This window comes from Oncorhynchus kisutch, linkage group LG14 (genome assembly GCF_002021735.2).
Source record: "Oncorhynchus kisutch isolate 150728-3 linkage group LG14, Okis_V2, whole genome shotgun sequence".
Lineage (NCBI taxonomy): Eukaryota > Metazoa > Chordata > Actinopteri > Salmoniformes > Salmonidae > Oncorhynchus > Oncorhynchus kisutch.
In genome coordinates, this window is record NC_034187.2 from 61,517,911 (window position 1) to 61,545,327 (window position 27,417).

The window sequence follows — 27,417 nt, forward strand, 5'->3', positions numbered from 1 at the left end:
CCAGTTACCGAAAGGTTGCTAGATCGAATCCACGAGCTGACAAGGTAAAAATGTGTCGTTCTGCCCTTGAACAAGGCAATTAACCCACTGTTCCTAGGATGTCATTGTAAATAAGAATGTGTGACATGCCTAGTTAAATAAAAGGTCAAAGCATTTAGAAAAGCATTTAGAAAAGCATTAGTCATGAAGTTGAGAATTCCAAGAGTGTGCAAAGCTGTCATCAAGGCAAAAGGTGGCTACTTTGAAGAATCTAAAATATATTTAGATTTGTTGAGTACTTTTTTGGTTACAACACAGTTTTGATGTCTTCTACACGTAGAAAATAGTACAAATAAAGAAAAAACATTGAATGAGTAGATGTATCCACACTTTTGACAGGTACTGTACATAAAAAAATATGCAAATGTTGCATAATTCCGCCCAACCACAATCATTCTTACTAACCGTACTGTCCTGCTATTGAAGAGAAAAATCAACAACATACTGTGTATTTAATAATGTCTCATTCCTTTACAACAGTAACTCACAGCACTAAAACCCTAAACCTGGATACCTATTTATCAAGAGAATAGCTTGTGCAACAGTACGATGAGCACAGTGTTTTAAGTTTGAGATCTGTTGAGATGTGTCCCACTTTAACTTCTCTTTCATCTATGTTAACGCTAAGCTTAGTTTTGGCCAATTAATGCAGGAAATTAATTTTGATTAATTCAAAACTAATATGCTGCGGAAGGCAGAAAGCAGCACGTAGGGTTTTGATGATGTCTATATCATCATAGCACGAAGTCTGATGCTTTCAATATTTATTTATTGGTTTATTCGGGTATCCATCAGCTTTTGCCGAAATAGCAGCCATTCTTCCTGGGGTCCACACAAAAACACATTAAACCCGAAATTGAAATAGACATCGATTAACACGAAGTAACCCATTACAGCACATAGTTAGTTATCGTAGCTGCTCTGGGGTGTCTCTCAACACAAGTCACTCATTCGTGGCTGGTGTAATACATTCACAAGGCTAAATGAGAAACAGAATAGAACAGCAGACCCTTTCTTATGTGAAAAGGGAGGGTGGATTTGGTGTTAAATAAGCTAAACCACACACACACGGTTGTTTTAAATGAGCTTACCAACGTGTGTATGAGGAGATAGCAGGTCCCTCTCTACCCTGGAGGAGACGACAGCACACAGTCGAGCAGAGGAATGATTATTATTACTAACAAACATGGAGAGAGAAATACTGACAAAATGCTTACGTTTCAGTCAAATTGGGAACAGCTTGAGCAATAGCTAGCTTTACAAGGGTGGACAAATTAATGGAGTTTGAAGGCTACAGTATATAACTCGGAGTTTGTTGGTCCTCAGTGGTGGTGAGTATACTGATAACTAGTAAGACTGACACCATTTAGTCGACTGGTCGATTGTTTGGTCGACCAAGATTTCTTTAGTCGAGCAGTGGCGCAAACATAAATAATTGTGGAGACCGTGGGGATGGTACTCTAAGACATGAGCTACTGAAATTGTATATGGTTATATTACATAAGCACAATGGTGCAACACTAATAAAAATTATACAATTTGATAACAAATGTGCTTTCTCCTGCGTTCAATAGCGGTCGCAGTCCACTGTTCTGAAAGATCAGTGTGGCACTGTTGAATTGGCGCCTTTTCCTAGACCATGTTGCTATGTGCATAATAGCAAAGTTACCCTGCATATTGGTGTTAAGATCAATGTGGCGGAGGTAGCAGTGGAGTTAAGAGACAAGAAAATAGCCCATGCCTTAATTGTCTAAGAAAAGTGAGGAGAGGAAACCAACTTAATTACTTCTATAATCAATAGTCTAACTTTTAAATGTGCCTGGCTTTATAAATTATCTATCTATACACACACACACACACACTCAGCAACAACAAAAAAAAGTACATTTTTCAGGACCCTGTAATTCAAAGATAATCCGTAAAAATCCAAATAACTTCATAGATCTTTGTAAATGGTTTAAACACGGTTTCCCATTCTTCTTCAATGAACCATAAACAATTAATGAACCATAAACAATTAATGAACATGCACCTGTGGAACGGTCGTTAAGACACTAACAGCTTACAGACGGTAGGCAATTAAGGTCACTAAAGGTCACTAAATTAACACTAAAGAGGCGTTTCTACTGACTCTGAAAAACACCAAAAGAAAGATAAACAGGGTCCCTGCTCATCCGCGTGAACGTGGAGGCATGAGGACTGCAGATGTGGCCAGGGCAATAAATTGCAATGTCCGTTCTGTAAGACGCCTAAGACAGGGCTACAGGGAGACAAGACAGACAGCTGATCGTCCTCACAGTGGCAGGCCACGTGTAACAACACCTGCACAGGATCGGTACATCCGAACATCACACCTGCGGGACAGGTACAGGATGGCAACAACAACTGCCCGAGTTACACCAGGAACGCACAATCCCTCCATCAGTGCTCAGACTGTCCGCAATAGGCTGGACTGAGGGCTTGTAGGTCTGTTGTAAGGCAGGTCCTCACCAGACATCACCGGCAACAGCGTCACCTATGGGCACAAACCCACCGTCGCTGGACCAGACAGGACTGGCAAAAAGTGCTCTTCATTGACGAGTCGCGGTTTTGTCTCACCGGGGGTGATGGTCGGATTGGCTGGTATTGGTCGAAGGAATGAGAGTTACACCGAGGCCTGTACTCTGGAGCGGGATCGATTTGGAGGTGGAGGGTCCGTCATGGTCTGGGGCGGTGTGTGACAGCACCATCGGACTGAGTTTGTTGTCTTTTCAGGCAATCTCAACGCTGTGTGTTACAGGGAAGACATCCTCCCCCCTCATGTGGTACACTTCCTGCATGCTCATCCTGACATGACCCTCCAGCATGACAATACCACCAGCCATACTGCTCGTTCTGTGCGTGATTTCCTGCAAGACAGGAATGTCAGTGTTCTGCCATGGCCAGCGAAGAGCCCGGATCTCAATCCCATTGAGCACGTCTGAGACCTGTTTGATCGGAGGGTGAGGGCTAGGGTCAATCCCCCAGAAATGTCCGGGAACTTGCAGGTGCCTTGGTGGAAGAGTGGGGTAACATCTCACAGCAAGAACTGGCAAATCTGGTGCAGTCCATGAGGAGATGCACTGCAGTACTTAATGCAGCTGGTGGCCACACCAGATAGTGACTGCTACTTTTGATTTTATCCCCCCCTTTGTTCAGGGGCACATTATTCCATTTCTCTTAGTCACATGTCTGTGGAATTTGTTCAGTTTGTCTCAGCTGTTGAATCTTATGTTCATACAAATATTTGTACACACACACACATACACACACACACATACACACATATATATATATACATACACACACACACACACACACACATATATACACATACACACACACATATATATATATAAATATACATACATACATACATACACACACACACACACACACACACATATATATATATACATACACACACACACACACACACACATATATACACATACACACACACATATATATATATAAATATACATACATACATACACACACACACACACACACACACATACATATATATATATATATATATATTACACACACACACGTCAGATCCTGTGTGTGTTGCCGTTTGAGAGGTTGTTTAATAGCCTACTGGTTCATTGAGCATCAAGCCTCAATCCCAACATGTCGTATAAACAATTTAGGCTGTTTTTAAATCTTTGCTATGCTGTAAGAACAGTCTCTCTGGTATTACATCATTTATTTAGTGTTGTTTCCCCATTCCATATTGTCAGAATAATTATATTTCTTAAAATCATAACCATCTTTCTTGATCTCCTTATTGTTTTCATTACTATTATTATTATGATAATCATTATAATAAGTAATGCCATCATCATTAGTAGGCTTGTATAGCAACTATCAAGCTGTAGGCCTAAGAGCGCATCCTTTTTAGTCTTAATACCGTAACTTACTTAGGCCTATATTTCAATACTTATGTAGGCTACTGTATCAAGCAATCATTCATTCATGTCATCAGACAGCATACGAGTTGTTCATTATTTGAAATGGAATCAAGCATTTTACATTTTAGTTTTAAAATAAAGCGACACTTGAATAATTAGTGTAAACATTAAATAACGCGCTCCATGTAGGCAATTGCATTCACGATTGCATGCGACAGGTTGAGTCTTTCCAAAATAAATTAAATAAACCTTTAGACTCTCTGTTACGCTTGTTTACATTGTTCCAAATGTTCTGAAAGATTACAATATAATTGAACAGCACCTGTTTAACACACATAATATGCAGCGCTGGCGGCTCCTTACCTTTTTTTTCTTGATCTCCAATATTTTCCACAACTAGTCACATTTATTACACACGTCTCCTCCCTTTACCTCCTGAGCAACCACAAATTGCCCCGTTTTGAGTTTGTCACGTCCTCTGCATCCATTTTGCGGTCACGTGTTACGGTGTTCAGAGCTTGTTATAAACTATTTATTGCTATGATATGCTATAGGTCAGGCCCTATTGGTCATTCGATGCATACGGTGCTTTCGTAAAGTATTCAGACCCCTTGACTTTTTCCACATTGTTACGTTACAGCCTTATTCTAAAATAGATTTTTTCTTAAATGTATCCTCAGCAATCTACAGACAATACCCTATAATAACAAAGAGAAAACAGGCTTTTAGAAATGTTTTCACATTTATTTTAAATAAAACAAATACATTATTTACATCAGTATTCAGACCAATTGCTATGAGACTTGAAATTGAGCTCAGGTGTATCCTGTTTTCATTGATCACCGTTGAGATGTTTCTACAACTTTGAGTCCACCGGTGGTAAATTCAATTGATTGGACAAGATTTGGAAACATTTCTGCAGCATTGAAGGTCCCCCAAAAACACAGTGGCCTCCATCATTCTTAAATGGAAGAAGTTTGGAACCACCAAGACTCTTCCTAGAGATGGCAGCATGGCCAAACTGAGCAATCGGGGGAGAAGGTCCTTGGTCAGGGAGGTGACCAAGAACCCGATGCCCACTCTGACAGAGCTCTAGGCCTTTATGGTAGAGTGGCCAGACGGAAGCCACTCATCAGTAAAAAGGCACGTTAGCCTGCTTGGAGTTTGCCAAAAGGCACCAAAAGGGCTCTCAGACCATGAGAAACAAGATTCTCTGGTCTGATTAAATCAAGATTGAACTCTTTGGCCTGAATGCCAAGCGTCATGCCTGGAGGACACCTGGTACATCCCTACGGTGAAGCATGGTGGCAGCATCAAGCCGCATGGACTTGGAGACTAGTCAGGATCGAGGCAAAGATGAATGGAATAAAGTAGAGATCCTTGATGAAAACCTGCCTCAGAGCGCTCAGGACCTCAGACTGGGGCAAAGTTCATCTCCAATAGAACAACGACCCTAAGCACACAGCCAAGACAACGCAGGAGTGGCTTCGGGACAAGTCTCTGAATGTCCTTGAGTGACTCAGCCAGAGCCCGTACTAGAACCCGATCCAACATTTCTGGATAGACCTGAAAATAGCTGTGCAGAATGCTCCCCATCCAACCTGATGGAGCTTGAGGATCTGCAGAGAGAAATGGGAGAAACTCCCCAAATACAAGTGTGCCAAGCTTGTATCGTCATACCCAAGAAGACTTAAGTCTGTAATCGCTGCAAACGGTGCTTCAACAAAGTCAAGGGGTCTGAAGACTTTCCGAATGCACTGCCTGTGTCAGGTAAAGAGAACAAGGGTTGAGTTTGAAAATTTAGACCAATTGATTGGTCGAAAGAAAAGACGACTCTCGGTCGACCAAGACAGCCCTAGTCACCAGACTGCTGGTTATGTATATTTTGATAATCATTATCATCGCTACCGTAGCTGACGCTAGCTAGCTGGCTAAGGTTAGCCTACTTCAATACAACTCTGATTTGGCTTGGACACAAAATAACATTTTAGAAGGCGGCAAACAATATGTAGGGAAAACCTTTTGTTATGATTGTGTTGTCGCCAGATTGACGTCTGATGCAGTATAATGTTTGCCAGCTAACTAAGATTGAGGAAACCACTCTATTTTAGCTAGCTAACATTAGCATTGCAAGCTATGTTTAACTAACTTTGCTAGTAACAGTAATGGCAACATTGCATCTCTCTAAAGTAAATTTGACGACATCATTATATGGCAAAGTCGTTTCCTACTATGTATTTGCATACTTTAGCAATGTCATCGTATTTCCATGCCACTCTAAATTTGTGTAATTTAGACGAGACAGTCACATTAGCCTCCGAGGTGCAACCCATGCCTAGGGCACAAATAAATATTGGATGCAGAAATGGTGGTACTAGAGTAGCTAAGTCATGTCTGACTGTAACTAGCAGCAACAAACTCCATAGCAAAACATGTCATAGTTGGTTGCATAGTGTGTGTAACAGCATCACCGGCATGAATCTAATCCAATCAGTCAGTCTACACCTGCAAAGCATAGAATTAGCTTCCAATCTAGATTGTTATTTCTCAAGCTGTTTAATACTTAGGGATGATGACAATTGTTGATCCTGTTTTTCTGTTAGACAAAGTGCACAGTTGTGAAGTGCATTAGCAAAAAGCTTTGTCCTTTCTTTAAAACTAAATGCAATTTACCACTTGGCTGTCTATTTATACCACCTCGACACAGGCACTCCCAGTCAACACCACCGCATAAGATTTCCTGCTGCAGTTGCTTGAGAGATGTCCAGTTTGCAGCCGAACATGCAGCATAGAGAAAACCATCAAGGAGGCCCTCATCAGCCTCATGCAGACATGCCCTCACTGTGAGTATTCCTATGAATGGGACAATCAGCCACACGTTAGCAAGTCTCCGGCCAGCAACCTGCACCTGTCAGCGGCAACCGCGTTCACAGGCTCATTATATGCATCTAAGATGTAGAAAATAAGCAACAAATAATGTCAGTTTCCATAAATGTTTCACAATTGGGTTATGTACCAGAGTAATGAAGTGGGTTACCCTCAGTATTTGTACAAATGATGTCCAGGGCATTACCTAGCCTTGTGGAACCAGCCTGAGCTCTGTGTTCACCATTCGATTTTGCTTCACATTTCATTATATTTGAAGTGAAGTAGAAAGGGGAACGCAGCGATCCGGCTGGTTCCACCATGCTAATCATAACCACCATTGATAATGTAATAAGTGCTCCGTGTCTGTGTCTGTCTGTGACAGACCAGTATCTTTGATAAGGGGCCAGAAGCTGATCTACGCTGATATGCCCATCAACATGGCTCTGGCAAAGACCTCACCTCCAGTCTCACCTCTTGCCTGCTCAGCAACAGTTGACGATGGGGGAGATCAGAATTAGGTAGGTTTTAGTCAGACTTGTTCAAACTTCAACATAGTACATGTTTAGGTGTCAGATGTCACCTATCCCTAACTGCCCCATCCCTTTAGAAGTGACTGTGTGTGTTCACAGAAATGTATGGAGCCAGCACATGAAAACTTGCAAGATGATGTGATGAAGTCCAGACTAAAAGACGGGCGTGATGCTAATGTCTCTGAATGGACATTTGTACTTGCATTGTATTTTATTGTGAACTGAATGATGTCAGTCAATATGGGGAAGGAAAAACTGTGCATTCTCCTCCAGGATCAGGGAACTCATGTTGCATATGGGATACCACACAGGAAAGCATGACCACGTTTGCCAAGGTAGACCTATTACCACCAGACAAAATGCAGATAGGCACAATATATGTATTGGCTGGGAATGACAATGAAAGATGAAATGTACAGCCTGTTATATTAGCAGGACACTGCTTCTATGGTACTATGTCAAGTTTTTATTTTTTATTTTACATGGACCTGTAAAATATCTTGTCACTTGGTATTTATGACTCGTGTTACATACGAAAGGGTCCGTAAGTAAAGCATTTCACTGTTATTCTAAACCTGTTGAAGATGCATGTGATAAATACAATTACAACATTTATTTTTTGATCTACATACATTCAGCATTGTTAGTATTGTTCTCATGTTACTCTGCAGGTTACTGACCTATCCAACGCTTCCTCCGGCATCTCACCATATATTTGCCAATAATTGATTCAACCCGCAGGAGGTTTGTTTGTTGAGACTGAGTGGGGTGAAACAGCTGCAGATAAGGTTCTGACAGATGGGTGTGTCTTGATGGTTGCAAGGACACACCCAAGAAACACCCACATCAAACCATACCTCCAAGCCAACTCACGTTTGGCTTCTGTCATGGGCACCAGTATTTCTTAAGAGCAAACCAAAAAACGAGGCCAAATGAGCGGGTGCAGTACCCCATTACACACAATTGACGAAGAGACGTAACTGACAAAATGCATTTCAGGTCAAACATCTAGGACATTCAACTAACTCTTCTGAAACACCCAAAGCCCCAGGGAGAAGGCTTTAGAAGTAACTTTTTCTATTCTGTTTTGTATCCTAGGAGAAACCAAGCTGACGTTGACTAATGAATGTAGAGCAGGAGTGTCAAACTAATTTCCTCTGCGGGCCTCATTTGGTCTTCACTGAAGTCTGGAGGGGCGTATTTAAATGTGATTATATTTCCTTGCCGTAAAAATAGACCTCTATCCATTGCTTTTGGAATTTTTGATGCTCCCTGACTGTCTAGCTTTCGTTTTGATGACTGTTAGCAAGCTGGACAGAGTGAAGAGACTACAAATGTAGGTCCATTATCATTTCTACACAATTTCGATTTGGTTTTAGACATTTCAATGTTGATTTGTTCCCCCACCCCACACACAAAACAACGACATTCTGTTTTTTAAATTTATTTTATTTAACCAGGTAAGCTAGTTGAGAACAAGTTCTCATTTGCAACTGCGACCTGGCCAAGATAAAGCAAAGCAGTGTGACACAGACCGCAACACATGGAGTTACACATGGAGTAAACAATAAACAAGCCAATAACACAATAAACAAGTCAATGACACAGTAGAAAAAGAAAGTCTATATACAGTGTGTGCAAAAGGCATGAGGAGGTAGGAAATAATAGGCCTTAGGAGCGATTAATTACAATTGAGCAGATTAACACTGGAGTGATACATGAGCAGATGATGATGTGCAAGTACAGATACTGGTGTGCAAAAGAGCAGAAAAGTAAATAAAATAAAACAGTATGGGGATGAGGTAGGTAGATTGGGTGGGCTATTTACAGATGGACTATGTACAGCTGCAACGATCAATTAGCTGCTCAGATAGGTGATGTTTAAAGTTGGTGAGGGAAATAAAAGTCTCCAACTTCAGCGATTTATGCAATTAGTTCCGGTCACTGGCAGCAGACAACTGGAAGGAAAGGCGGCCAAATGGCTTTGGCGATGATCAATGAGATATACCTGCTGGAACGTGTGCTACGGGTGGGTGTTGTTATCGTGACCAGAGAACTGAGATAAGGCGGAGCTTTACCTAGCATAGACTTATAGACGACCTGGAGCCAGTGGGTCTGGCGACGAATATGCAGCGAGGGCCAGCCGACTAGAGCATACAGGTCGCAGTGGTGGGTGGTATAAGGTGATTTGGTAATAAAACGGATGGCACTGTGATAGACTGCATCCAGTTTGCTGAGTAGAGTGTTGTAAGCTATTTTGTAGATGACATAGCCGAAGTCGAGGATCGGTAGGATAGTCATTTTTACTAGGGTAAGTTTGGCGGCGTGAGTGAAGGAGGCTTTGTTGCGAAATAGAAAGCCGATTCTAGATTTGATTTTGGATTGGAGATGTTTAATATGAGTCTGGAAGGAGAGTTTACAGTGTAGCCAGACACCTAGGTATTTATAGTTGTCCACATATTCTAGGTCGGAACCGTCCAGGGTGGTGATGCTAGTCGGGCAGGCAGCGAACGGTTGAAAAGCATGCATTTGGTTTTACTAGCGTTTAAGAGCAGTTGGAGGCCACGGAAGTAGTGTTGTATGACATTGAGGCTCGTTTGGAGGTTAGTTAGCACAGTGTCCAAGGAAGGGCCAGAAGTATACAGAATGGTGTCGTCTGCGTAAAGGTGGATCAGGGAATCACCCGCAGCAAGAGCGACATCATTGATATATACAGAGAAAAGTCGGCCCAGAAATTGAACTCTGTGGTACCCCCATAGAGACTGCCAGAGGTCCGGAAAACATGCCCTCCGATTTGACACACTGAACTCTGTCTGCAAAGTAGTTGGTGAACCAGGCGAGGCAATCATTAGAAAAAAACCAAGAATACGGTGATTGACAGAGTCGTTAGCCTTGGCCAGGTCGATGAAGACGGTGGTTATGATATCGTTTAGTATCTTGAGTGTGGCTGAGGTGCACCCGTGACCGGCTCGGATGCCGGATTGCACAGCGGAGAAGGTACGGTGGGATTCGAAATGGTCAGTGATGTGTTTATTATCGTGGCTTTCAAAGACTTTAGAGAGGCAGGGTAGGATGGATATAAGTCTAACAGTTTGGGTCTAGAGTGTCACCCCCTTTGAAGAGGGGGATGACCGTGGCAGCTTTCCAATCTTTAGGGATCTCGGAAAATACGAAAGAGGTTGAAAAGGCTGGTAATAGGGGTTGCAACAATGGCGGAGGATAGTTTTAGAAAGAGAGGGTCCAGATTGTCTAGCCCAGCTGATTTGTAGCTCTTTCAGAACATCTGCTGTCTGGATTTGGGTGAAGGAGAAGCTGGGGAGTAGCTGCGGGGGAGGCGGAGCTGTTGGCCAGGGTTGGAGTAGCCAGGAGGAAGGCATGGCCAGCAGTTGAGAAATGCTTATTGAAATGTTCGATTATCATGGATTTATCAGTGGTGACCGTGTTACCTAGCCTCAGTGCAGTGGGCAGCTGGGAGGAGGTGCTCTTGTTCTCCATGGACTTTACAGTGTCCCAAAACGTTTTGGAGTTAGAGCTACAGGATGCGAATTTCTGCTTGAAAAAGCTAGCCTTTGCTTTCCTGACTGACTGCGTGTATTGGTTCCTGACTTCCCTGAACAGTTGCATATCGTGGGGACTCTTCAATGCTATTGCAGTCCGCCACAGGATGTTTTTGTGCTGGTCAAGGGCAGTCAGGTCTGGAGTGAACCAAGGGCAAAATCTGTTCTTTGTTCTGCATTTTTTGAACGGCGCATGCTTATCTAAGATGGTGAGGAAATTACTTTTAAAGACTGACCAGGCATCCTCGACTGACGGGATGAGGTCACTATCCTTCCAGGATACCTGGGCCAGGTCGATTAGAAAGGCCTGCTGGCAGAAGTGTTTTAGGGAGCGTTTGACAGTGATGAGGGGTGGTCGTTTGACCGCGGGCCCATAGCGGATACAGGCAATGGAGGCAGTGAACGCTGAGATGGGTGGTGTATTTGGAGGGCAAGTTGGTCAGGATAATGTCTATGAGGGTGCCCATGTTTACGGATTTAGGGTTGTACCTGATGGGTTCCTTGATGATTTGTGTGAGATTGAGGGCATCTAGTTTAGATTGTAGGACTGCCAGGGTGTAAAGCATATCCCAGTTTAGGTCACCTAACAGAACGAACTCTGAAGCAAGATGGGGGGGTGATCAATTCACAAATGGTGTCCAGGGCACAGCTGGGAGCGGAGGGGGGTCGATAGCAGGTAGCAACAGTGAGAGACTTATTTCTGGAGAGGTACATTTTTTAAATTATAAGTTCAAACTGTTTGGGTATAGACCTGGAAAGTATGACAGAACTTTGCAGGCTCTCTCTGTAGTAGATTGCAACTCCTCCCCCTTTGGCAGTTCTATCTTGACGGAAAATGTTGTAGCTGGGTATGGAAATCTCAGAATTGTTGGTGGCCTTCCTAAGCCAGGATTCAGACACGGCAAGAACATCAGGGTTGGCGGAGTGTGCTAAAGCAGTGAGTAAAACAAACTTAGGGAGGAGACTTCTGATGTTGACATGCATGAAACCAAGGTTTTTTCGATCACAGAAGTCAACAAATGAGGATGCCTGGGGACACGCAGGGCCTGGGTTTACCTCCACATCACCCGAGGAACAGAGGAGTAGGATGAGGGTATGGCTAAAGGCTATCAAAACTTGTCGCCTAGAGCGTTGGGGACAAAGAATAAAAGGAGCAGATTTCTGGGAGTGGTAGAATAGATTCAGGGCATTATGTGCAGACAGGGGTATGGTGGGGTGCGGGTACAGCGGAGGTAAGCCCAGGTACTGAGTGATGATAAGAGAGGAAAGCTGACCACGACTCCATTTTGTTGCTCCCTGCCTACAGACAGAAACTAAAACAAGAAGCTCCCGCGCTTAGGTCTGTTCAACGCTGGTCCGACCAATCTGATTCCACACTCCAAGACTGCTTCCATCACGTGGACTGGGATATGTTTCGTATTGCGTCAGACAACAACATTGACGAATACGCTGATTTGGTGAGCGAGTTCATTAGAACGTGCGTTGAAGTGGTCGTTCCCATAGCAACGATTAAAACATTCCCAAACCAGAAACTGTGGATTGATGGCATCATTCGCGTGAAACTGAAAGCGCGAACCACTGCTTTTAAATCAGGGCAAGGTGACCGGAAACATGACCGAATACAAACAGTGTAGCTATTCCCTCCGCAAGGCAATCAAACAAGCTAAGCGTCAATATAGAGAAAGTAGAATCGCAATTCAACGCCTCAGAAACAAGAGGTATGTGGCAGGGTCTACAATCAATCACGGATTACAAAAAGAAAACCAGCCCAGTCACGGACCAGGATGTCTTGCTCCCAGGCAGACTAAATAACTTTTTGGCCCGCTTTGAGGACAGTACAGTGCCACTGACACGGCCCGCAACCAAAACATGCGGACTCTCCTTCACTGCAGCCGAGGTGAGTAAAACATTTAAACGTGTTAACCCTCGCAAGGCTGCAGGCCCAGACGGCATCCCCAGCCGCGCCCCCAGAGCATGCGCAGACCAGCTGGCTGGTGTGTTTACGGACATATTCAATCAATCCCTATCCCAGTCTGCTGTTCCCACATGCTTCAAGAGGGCCACCATTGTTCCTGTTCCCAAGAAAGGTAAGGTAACTGAGCTAAACGACAACCGCCCCGTAGCACTCACTTCCGTCATCATGAAGTGCTTTGAGAGACTAGTCAAGGACCATATCACCTCCACCCTACCTGACACCCTAGACCCACTCCAATTTGCTTACCGCCCAAATATGTCCACAGACGATGCAATCTAAACCACACTGTGGCGAAATCTGCACGGAGCCTTCACCGTGCACTGCCACTTTAAGAGCGCATGAGCAGTAAGGAAGGAGGAAATAAAGAGAGCTCATTCAGCTCTTTTGGGAGGGGCTTTTGGGTGGCGCAACAGTTTGATTGTGTGCTGTAGAAGTTTTGTTTGTTTTCAGCGTTTGTAGTTTATAAAGTATTTAACTCAATCATCGGTGTGATCGCTTTAGATCGTGGTTGTTTTCGTTTGGGACCGCGCCCGTTATGGATCGCATGGATTAGTAGCAACATTGTTGCGAAGCTTTAACATACAAACCAAAAAAACCATCGGACAGTCAGACACCGGCAGGCCTGAAGACCACAGCTAAGATCTCTTTTTCTCTCTCTCTTTCTCTTCCCTCTCGTTCCAGTGCTTTACCCTGCAACAGACTCTCTATTTTTCAAATGCACTTCCCATTGAAGTTCATTAGAGCTGGACTATTATTTCCCTGCCAGAAGTATTTGGATGGACATTTTAGTTGAAAGGGAGGTTGCTTGCAAGTTGTATATTATGTGAACTGTATTGAGGTGGGGTGTACTAATGACATGTGGCCAAGAAGACTGTGGACATTTTTAAGGCCTTTGTTGTGTCGATGAACACCCCCCCCCTCTCTAATAAATACCGCTACAACACTGCACACTGCCCTAACCCATCTGGACAAGAGGAATACCTATGTGAGAATGCTGTTCATCGACTACAGCTCAGCATTTAACACCATAGTACCCTCCAAACTCGTCATCAAGCTCGAGATCCTGGGTCTCGACCCCGCCCTGTGCAACTGGGTACTGGACTTCCTGACAGGCCGCCACCAGGTGGTGAGGGTAGGTAACAACATCTCCACCCCGCTGATCCTCAACACTGGGGCCCCACAAGGGTGCGTTCTGAGCCCTCTCCTGTACTCCCTGTTCACCCACGACTGCGTGGCCACGCACGCCTCCAACTCAATCATCAAGTTTGCGGACGACACTACAGTGGTAGGCTTGATTACCAACAACAACGAGACGGCCTACAGGGAGGAGGTGAGGGCCCTCGGAGTGTGGTGTCAGGAAAATAACCTCACACTCAACGTCAACAAAACTAAGGAGATGATTGTGGACTTCAGGAAACAGCAGAGGGAACACCCCCCTATCCACATCGATGGAACAGTAGTGGAGAGGGTAGCAAGTTTTAAGTTCCTCGGCGTACACATCACAGACAAACTGAATTGGTCCACCCACACAGACAGCATCGTGAAGAAGGCGCAGCAGCGCCTCTTCAACCTCAGGAGGCTGAAGAAATTCGGCTTGTCACCAAAAGCACTCACAAACTTCTACAGATGCACAATCGAGAGCATCCTGTCGGGCTGTATCACCGCCTGGTACAGCAACTGCTCCGCCCACAACCGTAAGGCTCTCCAGAGGGTAGTGAGGTCTGCACAACGCATCACCGGGGGCAAACTACCTGCCCTCCAGGACACCTACAGCACCCGATGTCACAGGAAGGTCATAAAGATCATCAAGGACAACAACCACCCGAGCCACTGCCTGTTCACCCCGCTATCATCCAGAAGGCGAGGTCAGTACAGGTGCATCAAAGTTGGGACCGAGAGACTGAAAAACAGCTTCTATCTCAAGGCCATCAGACTGTTAAACAGCCACCACTAACATTGAGTGGCTGCTGCCAACACACTGACTCAACTCCAGCCACTTTAATAATGGGAATTGATGTAAAATATATCACTAGCCACTTTAAACAATGCTACTTAATATAATGTTTACATACCCTACATTATTCATCTCATATGTCTACGTATATACTGTACTCTATATCATCTACTGCATCTTTATGCAATACATGTATCACTAGCCACTTTAAACTATGCCACTTTGTTTACATACTCATCTCATATGTATATACTGTACTCGATACCATCTACTGCATCTTGCCTATGCCGCTCTGTACCATCACTCATTCATATATCTTTATGTACATATTCTTTATCCCTTTACACTTGTGTGTATAAGGTAGTAGCTTTGGAATTGTTAGTTAGATTACTCGTTGGTTATTACTGCATTGTCGGAACTAGAAGCACAAGCATTTCGCTACACTCGCATTAACATCTGCTAACCATGTGTATGTGACAAATAAAATTAGATTCGATTTGATCTCTGGATAAGCTGGTTATAATGGATGAGGTCACCGCATGTGAGAGGTGGGATAAAGGAGGTATCAGAGTTATAATGAGTGGAACTAGGGGCTCCATTGTAAATTTAAAACATGATAACTAACCTAAACAACAGTATACAAGGCATATCGACATATGAGAGAGACATACAGCGAGGCATAAAGTAACCACAGGTGTTGATTTGGAGAGCTAGCTAAGACAACAACGGATGAGACAACAACAACAGGTAAAATGGCGACGAATGGGCAGAGAGGGTCGGTTAACTACACAGAGAGCCTGAGTTTGCGGCTGGGGCCAACAGATATACAATAAAAAAACAATAAAATAAACAGAATGGAGTACCGTGATTAATGGACAGTCCAGCGGGCATCAGCTATGTAGCCAAGTGATCATAGGGTCCAGGGGACAACAATAGATGGAACAGGGAAGCCGCAGAGTAGTCATTACTACGCGGGCGACATGGCGTTTAAAGTTAGTAGCCCAGGGCTAGTAGAAGCGGCTGCTCTGACGTCCAACGGAGACCGGTTGAAGGCACAGCGGATGGAGTATTAGTCGGCAGACCTGCCGTGGTGGTGCGCCGTGTCGACTAAGGATCCAAGCCAGATGGCGAAAGAGGTATTGTATTTGTAGTAATTTAGTTTTCTATCCGGGAGATGCGCCTGGCTCACCTGTTTTGAGACCCACCTTTAATCTGTGTGGGGGGGGCTATTTTGCATGCTATTTTGGTATTAATGTGTGCCACATTCCAGTTTGCAAAACAAATTAAAATAGTTCATAAAGCCACATACAAACTTGGCCTGTTTATTGTTTTCTTGAATAAGTCAGCTCCAAAATGCAGGTGTTTCAGCCTAGTTTAGTGTTTTCTGTGGTGGTGGGGCAGACAGCGGAATATAGGGGTTGGTAATGTTCTCTAGTAGTGCTGTGATTGGCTCAGTGTTCTGTCACTCTTGGGGCCACTCCGTCACCGGCAAATCTAAGGGTAGAGCTAAAACATTCACGCCCCTTGGGTGCTGCCATAGAGTTACATTAGAAGTACCCATCCAAGAAGGCTCAAAGTCATTGACCACAGATAAAATGATGTTATATCTACAGTAGCTTTGATTGGACTGATCATGTCAACATCATACTTTCAGAATCTTAGCTAGCAAGCATCATCATGAATCAAGTCGGCAATCTACTGGCAAATCCTTTTTAATCCTCGTCATATGAAGATAAATAATGTATAAAACGTATCGGTGCTGATCTGGCATTGGACACAAACATTACACAAGTAAGTTGAAAATCGCAAATGAGTGGTTTGGAAGGAATCAGTGGCTAACTGCAAAGCAGTTTCAAAGCAATCACTAGCCTGTTATTCAGTGGAGTGGATGTGTGTTCCCATGTCTGGATTTAAGGGCCTCTTTTCCAAGCTTAAAAGGATATACATTCAATACTGGCCATGCTGTCAATCCAGCATGACTTCTACCGCGTTCAAAACAACTGGAAACTCAGGACTGGGAAATCTGTTTTCAGTGACTTCAAGAGAACTGGGAACTCGGGGGGCTTCGCCTGGTAAAATACGTTTTGAGCGGTCATCCAACTCGGAATTGCAGTCCGGGAACTCAGGCCTCTTTCTAGAGATCACTGACGTCATCATCATCATTCAACCTAGTTTTTTTCCTTCCAGAGTTCCCATTTTTGTTGAAAGCATCATAAAGTCAGACTTTGATGACAAAGTTTGCTGACACAATTTACCCATGAAGGACCGCCGCGCCACCTTCCTGTTCAAATGAGCAGAGCACAACAAGGTGAGTCCAAAAATGTATTGTATGTTGCTGCATAAATTATGTAATATGCCAGAGAGATATGTAGACTGTAGCTAAGAAAGTCATACTAAGTGTATGTTGTGTAGTAAGCTGTTAATTTCTCCCTCTTCATTTCACCTACTGTTTTGACTTGGTGAACAGGGAGGATACAGTAAGAACGGCCCATGTTCTGAATTCTGTCGCTTAACAAATAGTTATATTGACTACTATATTATCCACTCCTCGTTCCCTTACGCCATAGTTTGTACATCTCAACTGTCAGTAGAAACCACATTTGTTTAAGCAAATAAGCCATATCAGCTGTCCCCCCCCCCCCCCCCCCCCCCCCCCCCCCCCCCCCCCTCCCAAAAAGACAGTAAATGAGGCTCAATGAACTGTTTTGCTGCCAGACAAGGCTCCACTGACAGCCAGGTGTAGCAGTGGTAAGGTGTTGGGACTGCTGTTGGGACTCTGCTGTTGGGACAGCTTTATGTGGGCCCTAACAGTTTGTGGGCACCGTTTATCACCGTTATAGTGCAATTCATGCATTGTTTAGTGGCTTCGCTGGCATGCATAAAAATACAAAATAAATCTTTGCCCCACCAAGATTTACATGCTAAAATCGCCATGGAACCTCCCTCCAACAGCCCTAGCTGACAAAGCACCCGTAAAAGAATAACAGCAGCAAGGCTTTCATATGTGAGCACATATGCACTTTCTGAAAAATCCTTCCTCTCCATCTCTCCTCTCTGTTTTATAGAGCCGGGAGGACTGACTTCAAGACATTTAAGTCAGATTCACAAGCGTGAAATGACAATGTCAATATTCATAAATGTATAACAATACCGGTCATGCTCACAGAATGAGAGAGAGAGCAGTCGGTACATTATGCAAGCGATGCAATTGAAGGCCACGCTAAATTAGTGTGCAAAATCAGTTTAGTGATTTAATAAAACCGAGTCTCACCGGGAAAAAAAACAAAGACATCTATATTAGAAACAGCAGGGGAGAATATACTATTCTATATACAGCCATTAAATTAACTGTGTCCACAGTGCCACACATACCACCCACACGCCATCTCTGTTAAACACACCATAGATTTTTACATTTCAGTCATTTAGCAGATGCTCTTGTCCAGAGCGGCCTACAGGAGCAATTAGAGTTAAGTGCCTTGCTCAAGGGCACAGACATTTGTTCACCTCGTCAGTTTGGGGATTCGAACCAGCAACCTTTCGGTTACTGCCCAACATCTTAACCACTAGGCTACCTGCCACTCACATATCAGAAATGAATCATCAGACACACTCTCCATCAGGCCGATCTAAAGGTTTTACTTGGTGAATATTTCATGGAGAGGAAAATGAGTGACGGTACCGTATTATCAGACAGAGAGAGGAGAGGAGAAGTAGTCAATGTATTATCAGACAGAGAGAGGAGAGGAGAAGTAGTCAATGTATTATCAGACAGAGAGAGGAGAGGAGAAGTAGTCAATGTATTATCAGACAGAGAGAGGAGAGGAGAAGTAGTCAATGTATTATCAGACAGAGAGAGGAGAGGAGAAGTAGTCAATGTATTATCAGACAGAGGACGTCTTTCATTATCAGCAGCTTCCCAAGTCCTGTCTGTCAAACACCGGGGCCAGAGAACATGTTCTTAATGACCCCAGTGAGAGGAGGAGAAAGGAGAAACCTACAGTAAGGGGATATCCTCAGCTATATGTAGGCCTCTGCTATGCTCTGGTGGAAGCTCCAGATGTGATGAGAGGGGCAGATAGATACCAATAACACCCAGTAAGTCCCAACCCAAGGATTTCCACTTTGATGTAGAGATACAGACAGACAATCACAGACTACAAAAGGAAAACCTGCCACGTCCCGAACACCAACGTCTTGCTTCCAGACAAACTAAAACACCTTCTTTGCCCGCTTTGAGGATAATACAGTGACACAGACGCGGCCCGCTACCAAGGACTGGCGGGGGCCCCCTCTCCTTCTCCGTGGCCGACGTGAGTAAGACACTTAAAAATGTGTTAACCCTCGCAAGGCTGCCGGCCCAGACGGCATCCCTAGCCGCATCCTCAGAACATGCGCAGACCAGCTGTCTGGAGTGTTTACGGACATATTCAATCTCCCCCTATCCCAGTCTGCTGTCCCCACATGCTTCAAGATGGTCACCATTGTTCCACCATTGTACCCAAGAAGGCAAAAGTAACTGAACTAAATGACTATCGCCCTGTAGCACTCACCTCTGTCATTATGAAGTGCTTTGTGAGACTAGTCCAGGATTATATTACCTCTACCTTACCCGTCACCCTAGACGCACTCCAATTTACCAATGCAATCGCCATCACACTGCCCACTTCCCTATCCCATCTGGACAAGAGGAATACCTATGTAAGAATGCTGTTCATTGACTACAGCTCAGCATTCAACACCATAGTATCCTCCAAGCTCATCATTAAGCTGGAGGGCCTGGATCTAAACCCCGCTCTGTGCAACTGGGTCCAGGATTTCCTGACGGGCCCATCCCAGGTGGTGAGGGTAGGTAACAACATCTCCACCCCGCTGAGCCTCAACACTGGGGCCCCACAAGGGTGCGTTCTCAGCCCTCCTGTACTCCCTGTTCACCCATGACTGCGTGGCCATGCGCGCCACCAACTCAATCATCAAGTTTGCAGACGACACAACAGTAGTAGGCTTGATTACCAACAACGACGAAGCAGCCTACAGGGAGGTGGTGAGGGCTCTGGGAGTATGGTGTCAGGAAAGTAACCTCTCACTCAACGTCAACAAAACAAGGGAGATGATCGTGGACTTCAGGAAACAGCAGAGGGCCAGCAGTGGAGAAGGTGGAAACACACATCACGGACAAACTGAAATGGTCCACCCACACAGACAGTGTGGTGAAGGCAGCATCTCTTCAACCTCAGGAGGCTGAAGAAATTTGGCTTGTCACCTAAAACCCTCAAACTTTTCAATGCACAATTGAGAGCATCCTGTCGGGCTGTATCACCGCCTGGTACAGCAACTGCATGGCTCTCCAGAGGGTAGTGAGGTCTGCACAACACATCACCAGGGGCAAACTACCTGCCCTCCAGGACACCTACACCACCCAATGTCACAGGAAGGCCAAAAAGATCATCAAGGACAACAACCACCCGAGCCACTGCCTGTTCACCCCGCTATCAAAAAATGTGCCACTTTAATAAACGGAACACTAGTCACTTTATTAATGCCACTTTATGTTTTCAATAATGTTTACATATCTTGCATTACTCATCTCATATGTATATACTGTATTCTATACTATGGCTTCTTAGCCTATGCCGCTCTGTCATTGCTCATCCATGTATTTATATATTCTTATTCCATTCCTTTACTTAGATTTGTGTCTATTAGGTAGTTGTGGAATTGTTAGATATTACTTGTTAGATATTGCTGCACTGTAGGAACTAGAAGCACAAGCACTTCGCAACACTCGCAATAACATCTGCTAAGCATGTGTATGTGACCAATAACATTAGATTTGATAATATTCCAGAGGGGTGAGTGTGATATGAAGCCTCATCTTTAGAGACAGATCTGGACTATGACTCCTGGCCCTGCATCAATACAAGATTCTCACAGCTACTAGGTGCATCTAGGATGGGATATCGTAATCCAGGCATCCAATGGGGCAAGTCAAAGCATGGGTGCTTTAGAGTTTGTGAGTGTGTGTCTAAATGTGTAAAAGAGCGAGAGGAGAGAGAGCAAACACTGTCCGGTGGGCTTTAGCAGTGATTCATATTTAATCGGGTATCAGATAGTAAAACATGGTGTGGCTCTACAGCTGCTTTGATGTCAACAACCAGTCAATGGAGACAAACCGATCCCCACTGCACATCACACCACTGCCCTAGGGCAGCTCTCGGCTCCTCTCCTCCATGCCCAACGAGAGAGAAGTACAGTATACCATTTGGAAAAGCCTATCCTGTACAGTCATACTAAGGCCAAACAAACAGGAACACATAAGCTTAGCTAACCCTTGGGCCGGGAGTTTGCAACATGGTGGAGATAGTAAACCGTGTGATAGAAAAATGACATACTTAACTGATTTGTTTGATATTAATTGTAAACTATTATATATTTAACTAAGAGTAAGAGTTTTTAAAAGGGTCCACTCTAGATTCCTGCAGCTAGTCTCGGTGTCGAGGACAGGGGTTTTACTAGGGATATCTTGAAGCTGACAATTGATTGATGTCTGGTGGTAACTTTACAGCCTCATTCCAGTCTATCATTAGTGGTTTGTGTGAGATGTATTTCTCCGGTCTAACTGGGCCTGCATTTGATAGACGAGATATAGATAGTCTGAAGGAATAGAACAAACATTTCAGTGTTTGTTCTCCCAGTGGGTCAGAAGTTTACATACACTCAATTAGTATTTGGTAGCATTGCCTTTAAATTGTTTAACTTGGGTCAAATGTTTGAGGCAGCCTTCCACAAGCTTCCCACAATAAGTTGGGTGAATTTTGGCCCATTCCTCCTGACAGAGCTGGTGTAACTGAGTCAGGTTTGTTGGCCTCCTTGCTCGCACACACTTTTTCAGTTCTGACCACAAATTTTCTATAGGATTGAGGTCAGGGCTTTGTGATGGCCACTCAAATACCTTGACTTTGTTGTCCTTAAGCCATTTTTCCACAACTGTCCATTTGGAAGACACATTTGCGACCAAGCTTTAACATCCTGACTAATGTCGCGAGATGTTGCTTAAATATATCCACCTCATTTTCCTCCCTCACGATGCCATCTATTTTGTGAAGTGCACCAGTCCCTCTTGCAGCAAAGCACCCCCACAACATGTTGCCACCCCCGTGCTTCACGGTTAGGATGGTGTTCTTCGGCTTGTAAGCATCCCCCTTTTTCCTCCAAACAGAACAATGGTCATTATGGCCAACCAGTTCTATTTTTGTTTCATCAGAACAGAGGACATTTCTCCAAAAAGTATGATCTTTGTCCCCATGTGCAGTTGCAAACCGTCTGGCTTTCTTATGGTGGCTTTTATGGTGGCTTTCATTTTACTGTGGATGTAGATACTTTTGTACACGTTTCCTCCAGCATCTTCACAAGGGCCTTTGCTGTTGTTCTGCGATTGATTTGCACTTTTCGCACCAAAGTACGTTCATCTCCAGGAGACAGAACACGTCTCCTTCCTGAGCGGAATGACGGCTGCGTGGTCCAATGGTGTTTATACTTGCGTGCTATTGTTTGTACAGATGAACATGGTACCTTCAGGCGTTTGGAAATTGCTCCCAAGGATGAACCAGACTTATGGAGGTCTACAATTTTTTTCCTGAGGTCTTTGGCTGATTTCTTTTGATTTTCCCATGAAGAGGCACTGAGTTTGAAGGTAGGCCTTGAAATACATCCACAGGTACACCTCCAATTGACTCAAATTATGTCAATTAGCGTATCAGAAGCTTCTAAAGCCATGACATCATTTTCTGGAATTTTCCAAGCTGTTTAAAAGGCACAGTCAACTTAGCGTATGTAAACTTCTGACCCACTGGAATTGTGATATAGTGAATTATAAGTGAAATAATCTGTATGTAAACAATTGTTGGAAAAATTACTTGTGTCATGTACAAAGTAGATGTCCTGACAGACTTGCCAAAACTATAGTTTGTTAACAAGAAATGTGTGGAGTGGTTGAAAAACGTAAGTGTATGTAAACTTCTGACTTCAACTGTATGTCTCACATGCACCACTAATGATAGACTGGAATGTGGCTGTGAAGCTTTAATCGGGGGCGGAGCCAGCCATGGTTGAAGAAGTTTTAGGCTTGGTATATAAAGACCAGGTATTCCCTGTATGATTCAAGCATTTCGGTCCGACAGTCAAGACTGTTGGATTGACGGCTTTATTATTGCAATAATTAATCAATATTAAATAAAGACGATTGTTTGAAGTCTCTCTCTGTACTGAATTTCCACGACAACAGCAGGAGGGGGAATTACATCAAATCCAGATTGCCAAACATATTGAACAGTAGGCCTATACCCTGGTTTTAGATGTGAAACATGATCATTGTAGTAATTCACAAGCATAACCTCGATATACAGTAGATCAGCACTGACCCTACTCTAAAGTCCTGTTTTATTTCCATAAATCTCTCCAATTCAGAGCAGTGTTAGATAAAACAGCACTGTTCAGAGGAGAGCAGGTCAGTCAGTTCCATATTTATTCCTGATTGAGTCAGACATGGCCAGGACACTGCATGGGGCTCATCTCCTCATGGCTCCAACCACACCACCTACAGAGGAGCTAACAAGATGAAACAATGATCAGGCCTCCGCAGAGCCTTCTGGAGGTCAAGACACCCTGAAGGCAGAGAGACAGCCTCCTCGGCAGAGAGAAAGAGTTTCAGGCTAAATCCTGGTAAGAGCTGTAGCCTCCATGTTCCCTGCTGTTCCTTATCTCTTGGTGTATACAGTACACTGTATAAAGACTGGTTTAGGTTGTCATTGTTTGTAGCTGTATTTTAGGCATGCGTTGGTAGGATTTGTGATGTTATTGTGATGCTGCGTGAAATGGGAGGCACTGTGGTGTGTAATCTGGGATGAGGAGGGGAACATACGGGAACTGCAGGCAGGATAAAATGAACGCAAAACTACATTAGAGACACACTCAATCTGACAAGTAATAATTATGACACCCCTCTAGGTGACACCCCTCTAGTCAACACACACAGTCACGCATACGCACGGCTGGTGATAGGTTGCTTTGATCGGCTATAAGACGGAGTCTTTAATTAGAGCCAAGCAGCTGAATACATCCAGGAAACACATATTATTAACAAAGTGCATCAAATAATAGAAATGAGAAGATTAAAGGGGAAAGATGAGAAGAATCTTAAAACATCTACACAGGCTAATTAATCAAAGGCTAAATATTTTTGAATGTATGTATGAATATGTATAGTCCTGGTTACATTGACTATATCGCAGGAGGATGGTACAGTCCATAGGGCTAAAAGAAAAGCGCCACGTGTTAAGAACCACTCTAGATACAGACCATTCACTGCTGTCTTTAGAGACTCTCACATCCACGACGGGAGAGAGGGGCAGAGTGAGAGAGAGAGGCAGAGAGAAAGAGGCAGAGAGAGAGAGGGGCAGAGCGAGAGAGCGAGAGCGAGGCAGAGAGAGAGTGCGAGAGCGAGGCAGAGAGTGAGCGAGAGCGAGGCAGAGAGAGAGAGAGAGCGAGGCAGAGAGAGAGAGAGAGCGAGGCAGAGAGAGAGAGAGCGAGGCAGAGAGAGAGAGAGAGCGAGGCAGAGAGAGAGAGAGAGCGAGGCAGAGATAGAGAGAGAGCGAGGCAGAGAGAGAGAGAGAGCGAGGCAGAGAGAGAGAGAGAGCGAGGCAGAGAGAGAGAGAGAGCGAGGCAGAGAGAGAGAGAGAGCGAGGCAGAGAGAGAGAGAGAGCGAGGCAGAGAGAGAGAGAGAGCGAGGCAGAGAGAGAGAGAGAGCGAGGCAGAGAGAGAGAGAGCGAGGCAGAGAGAGAGAGCGAGGCAGAGAGAGAGAGAGCGAGGCAGAGAGAGAGAGAGCGAGGCAGAGAGAGAGAGAGAGCGAGGCAGAGAGAGAGCGAGGCAGAGAGAGAGAGAGCGAGGCAGAGAGAGAGAGGCAGAGAGAGAGAGAGCGCGAGGCAGAGAGAGAGCGCGAGGCAGAGAGAGAGAGAGAGCGAGGCAGAGAGAGAGAGAGAGAGAGAGAGCGAGAGAAATTAGGAAAGGCAGCAGACAACAGGAAATGAATAAGGTTAGCCTAACTGTTGTAAGTCCCATGGGCCGAAAGTCAATGTATGACATATAATACACAAAGTAAGAGGAAGGAGAATGTCACAAAGGAAAAGGGAAGAGGGTTAGATAGAAAATGCAAGAGCGAGCCATTATTTGTTCAATGTTGCCCTCAAGATGTCATTACTTATTACACATATTAATGCATATTCATGACTGCACCAGTGACCCATTGAGATCTGTCTGGCATGCTGAGTCTCCAGACCGGAAAGAGGCCTGCGGCAGGCCGTCAGCTCTTTGTGGACGACTGACAGTTTACCCAGACAAACAGGCTCCCGCCGCACGGATACGGACAGACACACACACACACGGCCGTCATCTTACTCATCTCATCCCTGCTACCCTGAGGCAGACAGCCAGGCATGACTCGTTAAACCCCACATGGAGATGTGTGATCTGTGTCAATGACTCTGGGTTGTCTAGCAGCTCTATATACTATCCTCTCGTCATACTTGAGTAAAAGCAGAAGATACGTTAATAGAAAATGACTCAGGTAAAAGTGAAAGACACCCAGTAAAATTCTACCCAAGTAAAAGTCTAAAAGTATTTGGTTTTAAATATACTTAAGTATCAAAAGTAAATGCAATTGCTAAAATATTGTTAAGTATCAAAAGTAAAAGTATAAATACTTTCAAATTCTTTATATTAGGCAAACCAGATGGCGCAATTTTCTTGTTTTTCTAATTTACGGATAGCCAGGGGCACACTCCAACATAAATTACAAATGAGGCATTTGTGTTTAGTGAGTCCGCCAGATCAGAGGGAGTCGGGATGACCACGGATGTTATTTTGATAAGTGTGTGAATTGGATAATTTTCCCGTCCTGGAGTAAAAAGTACTTTATTTTCTTTAAGAACGTAGTGGAGTAAAAGTAAAAGTAGGCAAAATATAAAGACATAAATATAAATACCAAAAAAAACGACTAGAGTAAAAATACTTGAAAGTACTACTTAACATCACTGGTGGTGGCTAGGCATGTCTGAAACATCCAACGCTCAGAGTCAGTGAAATGATTTCACTCTGCTGTAGTGCTTAAATACTTTGTATATAGTGGTTCTAGACTTTAAAAACAGAGTTGCCAAACTCAACAGCGTGATAAAGGACTCTGTTCTCCTCCATTTGTCCTGAGAGAAATGGGAGGCAGTGGAGCCAAGACGAAACAGAACTTAATGGAATGAACACACAAACTTAATTACAGTACAAATGTCAACATGATGGATTTAAATGACTATTATTTCTTTTAAATACGCTCACCTTACTTGCTCCAGCTTAGACAGTAGCTTAAGCGATAGTTTCAACTGCTTAAAAAGAAATAAAGAGAGTGTGCCAGGAAGGAAAGGTCAAACCTCTGCCCAGTAAAGTAGTATTGGAGTCAGAACATGAACGGAGAGTTGGAGAAAAATTCAGACAATAACTTTTCAGTGATTTTAAAGATGGTGGCGTTAACTCAAGGGCTCTCCATCCCTATGTGCTTAAAGTAAAAAAAAAAAAACTCAACTTTGTGACAAATGTCACACATATCGCATCTATTTTGCTCAGGCAGTTCAGTTGCAGTGTGGGGGGGAAGATTATTCATTTTCTAGAAGAATTGATTGCTGACGAGTCTGTGCGTCATTGCCATCCTAACCCACTATTATAGCCCCTCAACTTCATGGCCAGAGATGTTCCTTCCTGTATGTTACAGCAACACAGCTAGGGACCATGACGGCATTAGTAGCCAATCTCTATTATTATTACATTCAAAATGCCTCGACTTCCTGAAGAAAACTCCTAGCCGCTGCGGAAATCAAGCATCCGACCACACCACTCCAGATGACAAGAGTAGCATAACATGGCGTGGAGTGGTGGCTGATTGCAATCATTGCAGAATGAAGAACTGGGGTAGAGGAGGGTGAGTACCTCCCACCTCCTTCCTCCCGCTAGGCTGCCTCTCACCTCTTCCAAAGATAGACCATCTCCCGCAGAGGTGAAAGTGCTGTACTTTTCATTGACAAAAAAAAAAAAAACTACCGTAAACTGCAGTTTTTTTTTTGCGATGCCCATTCACATTCAATCATCCACAAACATCACTGTTGATGACTTAGGGGTAATAGGTACTAACACGCCGTCAGAATGAATCTGCGATATTCAGCTCATGACTTCTGAGGCCGACCTTAACCCACCTGACTGACTGATTTAAATCAAGTTGAAAGTGCAGATAAGGGAGGGAGTATAGATGCGCGGAAAAGTTAGAGGTTACATAAGTAGCCATTCAAAGCTGATTTAAATGGTTAGAAGGGCAGTGTTGAAATGGTCTTTTTCTCTCCCAGTTGTTAATTACAGAACTTGACAACATCATATTACTGTTTCTCTGCCCCGGCGGTATCCATGGCAACTGGCCATAGGAAAAATTAAGTAGTCGAAAGTCGGGAATAATTAATCAGTATTGTCT

General features: G+C 44.1%; 1 protein-coding gene and 1 long non-coding RNA gene across 2 annotated transcripts in view; one reads left to right on the plus strand and one right to left on the minus strand.

Annotated features, from left to right (window-relative positions):
• The window catches only part of LOC109903527 (RNA polymerase II subunit A C-terminal domain phosphatase), a 109,928-nt gene that overhangs the window by 19,514 nt on the left and 62,997 nt on the right, over positions 1-27,417 (minus strand). The window lies entirely within an intron of this gene.
• On the plus strand, positions 1,113-7,987 carry LOC109903528 (uncharacterized). The gene is made up of 4 exons (XR_002257049.2): positions 1,113-1,370; positions 6,682-6,817; positions 7,225-7,360; positions 7,472-7,987. It is a non-coding gene; the product is annotated as an uncharacterized LOC109903528 (long non-coding RNA).